This window comes from Amblyomma mixtum, chromosome 6 (assembly GCF_055824585.1).
Source record: "Amblyomma mixtum isolate Tamu chromosome 6, ASM5582458v1, whole genome shotgun sequence".
In the NCBI taxonomy this organism is placed as follows: domain Eukaryota; kingdom Metazoa; phylum Arthropoda; class Arachnida; order Ixodida; family Ixodidae; genus Amblyomma; species Amblyomma mixtum.
Window position 1 is genome coordinate 116,471,688 of NC_143017.1, and position 5,932 is coordinate 116,477,619.

Genomic DNA, 5,932 nt, shown 5'->3' on the forward strand with positions numbered 1-5,932 from the left:
CAAATAAGTGCACGAAACCGGTGTGGCATCCGAAGTGGCGCACAGTACGAATTTCGAGGAGTAACGAAAAAAATTCGCTGTGGTTCAGCTTGGTTAAGCCCGGTAATTGTGAAAGAAATATTCCTACCTACGCCATGGTTCAGCTGATAGTGTAGCTGATGGTGGTGCTTGTGTTTAGACTTGTGGCGATGCATCGGTTGTACAATCCAATCCAATCCAATCTAATCTAATCTAATCTAATCTAATCTAATCTAATCTAATCTAATCTAATCTAATCTAATCCAATACAATACAATACAATACAATCCAGTCCAGTCCAATCCAGTCAGGCCGTCGTTCATGTGCACCGCCGTCGCACACGGACGGCGCGAGATGGTCGCCCGGCTCTTCGGGGTGACGTCACAACACCTGTGGCGCTCCTGGCGGAGAGAGCTGGAGTTAGGCGCCGTTCATGTGCACCGCCGTCGCACACGGACAGCGCGAGATGGTCGGCCAGCTCTTCGGCGTGACGTCACACACAGGTCATGCGAAAGGTCATTTCATGTGCACCGGCGTCACACCGCAAAGGCTTGAAAGTGAAAGTATAGTATTGCTTTCGCAATAAAAGATGCAAGCAGAGCCTGTTACACTCGGGGACAACTTCCTGTGGCTGTGCAGTAGAAGCTACGAGCGCGGGCCCCGGCTTAAATGCATCTCTCTCTTTCCCTCGTGAGCGCGTGATTGCAGAGCGTTTGTGAAAGCCTTGCGCTTTGCCCTCGTAGCTGCCACTCCACTACCAGTGAAAGCTGTCCCCGAGTAAAGTGCTTTGAATATAGTCATATAGTCTTAAAGAGCCGACGAAAAGAAAGAAATGCTCGAGAGCCCACAAAGGATGCACTTCTCACAAGTGCGCTGAGCAAGAGGAGATGCGTGCCTGTGGCATGAAGAACACCTTTCTCACTGGTCTGAAAACGCAAGCGTTATCAAGTGCTAAGCCCTCAATACATCGGCCCGCATTTTAGGACTGCAATACTAAGCTTGAAATATACAACATGAAAGTCAATTTATATTTAACGTACTCGTGATTAGAGCTTCAAAATTATAACTAGGTTCTATTGTAAGCGAAAATGGAGAGAAATCTTTTTCCTCTTGTCTCCTGGTGGTACTAAAACGATACTATCAAATTTCGGAGCCGCGGCTTAAACCTATTTCTCTTTTCTTTGAGTCATTGTTTTCCAGAGCCATTCATGGAAAGCGAGGTTATTTCATGATTCAGGACTAATCAGGATCTTGATATTCCCGCGGATTCTAAGAGAAGGCAAGCGTAGCTGGGGGCGGCAGAAAGTTAGGTAGGCGGATGAGATTAAGAAGTTTGCGGGTATACGGTGGCCGCAACTGGCAAAGGACAGGGTTAATTGGCAAGACATGGGAGAGGCCATTGCCATGCAGTGGGCGTAGTCAGGCTGATGATGATGATGATGATAATATTCCAGCAAGAGGATTAGTTCGGCCGACGCCAAACCCCACGTTCGACATCGTTCACCCGCGTAGCAAGGAATAATAAGGGTGAAGCAAGAATGCATAGCTTCATATTCACGAGTGTTTCCTTATATTGTTTAGCGTAATGTCGGCACCCGGACAAAAAAAAAACAACGATCACGGTAAGTCACCTTTCGACCTCATTACGGAGCCTGAGGTCACGAAAAGAAAGGCTGACATTTCGGTTATCATCCGATAAAAAAAAAATCAGAGGGCACTTAAGACTCCTTACGTGCTGTCAAGGCGGAAGCATTAGCGTGTCATCGTGAGCGTTCGACGTGGACGCAGGTTGCGCACTGAGAAACGAAACTAAGATGCGCGTCCGAATGCGTAATTCATAAGCACTGAATTCACAAAGGTTCGAATGAAACACTCGGACACCCGGCTCGAATAGCTGTCGCGACAGAGCCTCCAACCTGACAGAGAAGCGTGTGCTATATATGAAAGGAGAAATCGTATGATGCAAGCGCAACGGAGTACGACGAACGGTTGCGTCATAATTTTGATACGACAATCGGTTCTATGAGGAAATGAAATTGCGGAGTAATTCTCTCACACCTCGCTGGACACCCCAATCGCGGAGGTAAAGGTAAAGGAGGTAATGAGTCTAGGAAGGCATAAAATTGAAGGTGCATATGGCGTCAGCTGGAATCCCGGTCGCAAGCTAGTCTCCAACCTGACTAGCTTATGTAAGCCATATGCAACGCGAAATCGTCGGACACCAACCGCAACGCTCTACGACAAACGGTTGCTCACAATTTTGGTACGAAATTTAGTCGGGAAAGCTGGCGCCACATTGAGGTCGGCCAGCGGGTGTATATACCGGGTGTCGCAGCTAAATGTAACCAAACTTTTAAAAAAGGGGAAGTGTCCTAGTCCAGTGAAACCAACTCAGGGTTGTTCATAGTAGCGTGGCCTAGTCTTGAGTATTTTTTTCGAGCTTCAAAGTTCATTAATTAGTTAAGTTTAATTAGCTAACTTTTTAATTATTAACTTCAGGAAGAAAGCGTCAATGCAAAAGTTTTAGATCACCTCGAAAAACCGCTAGTAGGGCTGTTTCTGTCAAGTTACCATTTACGTAGCTTCATTTATTGGCCTTAGAAGAAAGTTGTCACGTGACCAGCTGCTCGCTCGCATCTCGGCCCAATGTGCACCCAAAGTCTCATCGAAGAAAAGACTTCAGAAAAAATGCATTTTATTCTTTAAGGCGCGTCTTGGGACGTTGAAGTGGCACAGTTGTCATGTGGGAGCTTTTTATTATTGTGCGGGTTATGGTTAAAGGCCGGTAAAAAACTACGTAAACATTCCTTTGCTGCAAATGTCTCAGTAAGCTGTTTCTCAAAGCGATCTACAACTTTTCTATTGACACTTTGTTCCTCAAGTAATTAATTAAAAAGTTAGTTACTTAAGCTTAACTAATTAGTCAACCTTTAAGAACGAAAAAATACTGCAGACTTGGTCACGCGACTCTAAACAACCCTCATTTAGTTTCAGACGGCTAGAACACCTCGTGTTTTTTAAAAGCTTGGTTACATTTAGCTGGGACACCTGGTATAGAAGAACATGTATATAATTGTCTGAAATAGCGGTGATCGGCTTATTGTGTGCGTCCTATGGCCACCTGATGACGTCACCCTGTTTTTATTGCCATCGCTGGTATTTCTGTGCCGTCTGCGAGTACACACACTAACATACTAACACACACTGCCGGCTTTTCTCGTAATGGAACTAGTAATGCATTCGCAATAAGAATGAAGTGTCCCTTCTTATGGCACTGCCATAACCAAAATCTTCGGCTAAAACCACAATGTACAGAGTTTAATGCTGTATGAGAGTTTCATGAGAGTTTAATGTTTCGTCGTCTAAAAATAAATTTGAAGCACTGGCATGCTCCCTGGAATGCAATGCCCAAGAGTTCGACTCGTTCTTACTGGCAGGTCCTAGTTTTGTGACCAGCTTAAGGGTTGTTTGAGCAATTGCCTTCCTCTCTGTTCATAACATAAATGATACGTACGCGGTACAACCGTTCAACGCGTCCATTCAAAGCACAAAACTGGAAACCTCGGAAGGTCATCATATATATGAGTTCATGAAATTTAACAAAATGACAAGCTGAATGCTCTTAAAGTGCCCTTGAGCGTTTGGATGTCTGTGTAAAGAGGCAGCAGGTTGTTAAAAGAATATATGCATTTCCCAGGCAGCACAACAACATTGGCCGAACGTCGCGCAAGTGTTGGCAAAACTTGGCACGAACGTCGGTCCTACACTGGCATTTGGGCCGAGCGCTACCACTTCACACATTGGCCTTACTTTCATGCCAGTTTTGGGCCAACGCTCGGCCGATCAAGCGGCCAACGCAGTCCCGATGTTCGTTCTGCAGCATGGACCAGCAAAGGTCTCATACTGGCATCCAACTTTCAAACATTGGTAGCCAACTTTCAAACATTGGTAGCCGGCTTTCGAATAATGGTTTCCAGCTTTCGAATATTGGCATCCAGCTTTCGAATAATGGTTTCCAGCTTTCGAATAATGGTTTCCAGCTTTCGAATAACGGCATCCAGCTTTCGAACGCTGGCACATGCAATTAACCCACTCGCCAATGACCGGCACTGTGGATGGATGTACATACATACCATTCTACCTAGCAAATATTCATAAATGAGGTTGCGAAAGAATTCCAGAAAAAAGACCCGTTTATTGCTTTGAGTTACAAGAATCACGCTTCTAGCGCACACAGGATGGTTTGCGCTACCACCAGCCACCGTGGGGAGTAAAGAAAAGGGGCCCAAGAGCATGGTGGCAGAGGCTGTGGGAAAACAATTTATTTTCAAGTTTGGTGCGTGCCGATCAGGTTGGACAAAGCATCTCGGCAAGCTGCTGCGGCACGGCTAAGGCATCCATAAAGCGCTCAACGGAGCTGTCCTCCAGTGAACTGATCAGTCATATCCAAAGTAATCGTTGCACTCCACTTGCAAGGGGACTGCTGGACTGCATTCAAAGAAATTCCTCGTCCAGTTCTTGCACGATGGCCTCACGAAGCGCCAAGCCTGCAAAGAGATGCATGATGTCATGGTAAGTTGAATTATGGCCATCACAGAACAAAAACAAAAATGATTAAATAACACCGAATTCTGTGAAACACAGTCATCGTGAAGACACTAGCAACATATTTTACAGGATAATTTTTAATTTATTCTTAAGAACCAGCACCACATTAGTTGCACAAAGTGGAATTTAATTTACTAAACTTCCCTTATACCAAATGGTTTAATTTAGTTTAATGCGTCGTGTCGCACTCCCAGTAAATATATTCAATGCGAGATAAGCAAATTAATGTGATATTGAAAACAGAATAATGTATTATTTTGTTTTAATATAACTCGTATCTCTAAATTGCGACGTAATTTTTTAATCCAGTAAACATGCACAGGTTGTAGCGTCTCTTCCACATGGACGTCAAAACAACATTTTTGATTAGTTTTATTTAATGGGGTTAAAAATGCGGCTTGCGATTTTTGACGAAATACGCTGAACGCAAGGAACTCAGGGCACCTTAGTTTTACCTTAGTTGCTTCGCATGCATGCTATAGTTGGATTCGAAACTGCAACTTGAAAACCACACAAAAATACTAGTCTTATAGTCCAGAGTAATGCCCTTTTTCATTGCGAGAGAACTTCGGCAAAAGCTTTAACCAGTAATTGCGGATTTTCTATTGAGTCTGCAAGAGTAGAAGGCAAAAAGAAACACTACGGAAGTATTACACATATCCTTACCAACTAGTCTGCAGTGGAAAATTAATTAAGCGGTTCTGATTTCCGTCGTGCATAAGCGGTAAAGGACATATTCCCGAATGCATCCTATCTCAGGTCATATGAGTTCAAACCCGCTGTTAGCCAAAGTAGTGAATCTTTAGTAAGTTCATCTCACCAAAGACGAAAAATTAAATTCTCACCATTCGGCCACAATTCCACTGCGCACGACGTCAAGCAAGCCATTTCGCAATGAGAGTGGGTACACAGAAGTCTTCCTCGTGCTTTTTGGCTCGCTCTCTTCTCCTGCCTAAAAAATAAAGGCGCATGTAGTCAAAGCAACATTTACTACAAAAACCACTTTAACTTCCAGACGTATATCAAGGTAAAAGAGTTTTAGTACTTACAAAAGATCTTGCAGGCGGTACGAAAAGCGTCGGAGCTCTCCTAATATATGAGTGTGGCTTTTCGCGTGCACAGACTATGGAACGGTGCTAGCTCGAGTGTGCATGCATTTTCGTCGCGTTGGTTGTGCACGTGGTTGAGCTCCGCCGTGCAGTCAAGAATGTCTTATTGTGATGAGTCGCGCGGTTCCAAGACGAGCAGTGGAGACGATGGTGTGTGTGTGTGTGGGGGGGGGGGGGGGGTTGCTGGAGGGGAGAGA

The 5,932-nt window shown here is 44.6% G+C and overlaps 1 long non-coding RNA gene across 1 annotated transcript; it reads right to left on the reverse strand.

The window, feature by feature from the left end:
• Positions 1-4,193: 4,193 nt before the first annotated feature.
• Positions 4,194-5,682, reverse strand: LOC149340151 (uncharacterized). Its single transcript, XR_016283836.1, has 2 exons — positions 5,472-5,682; positions 4,194-4,565 (listed from the first exon to the last, which is right to left on the reverse strand). It is a non-coding gene; the product is annotated as an uncharacterized LOC149340151 (long non-coding RNA).
• Between the last annotated feature and the right edge of the window lie 250 nt (positions 5,683-5,932).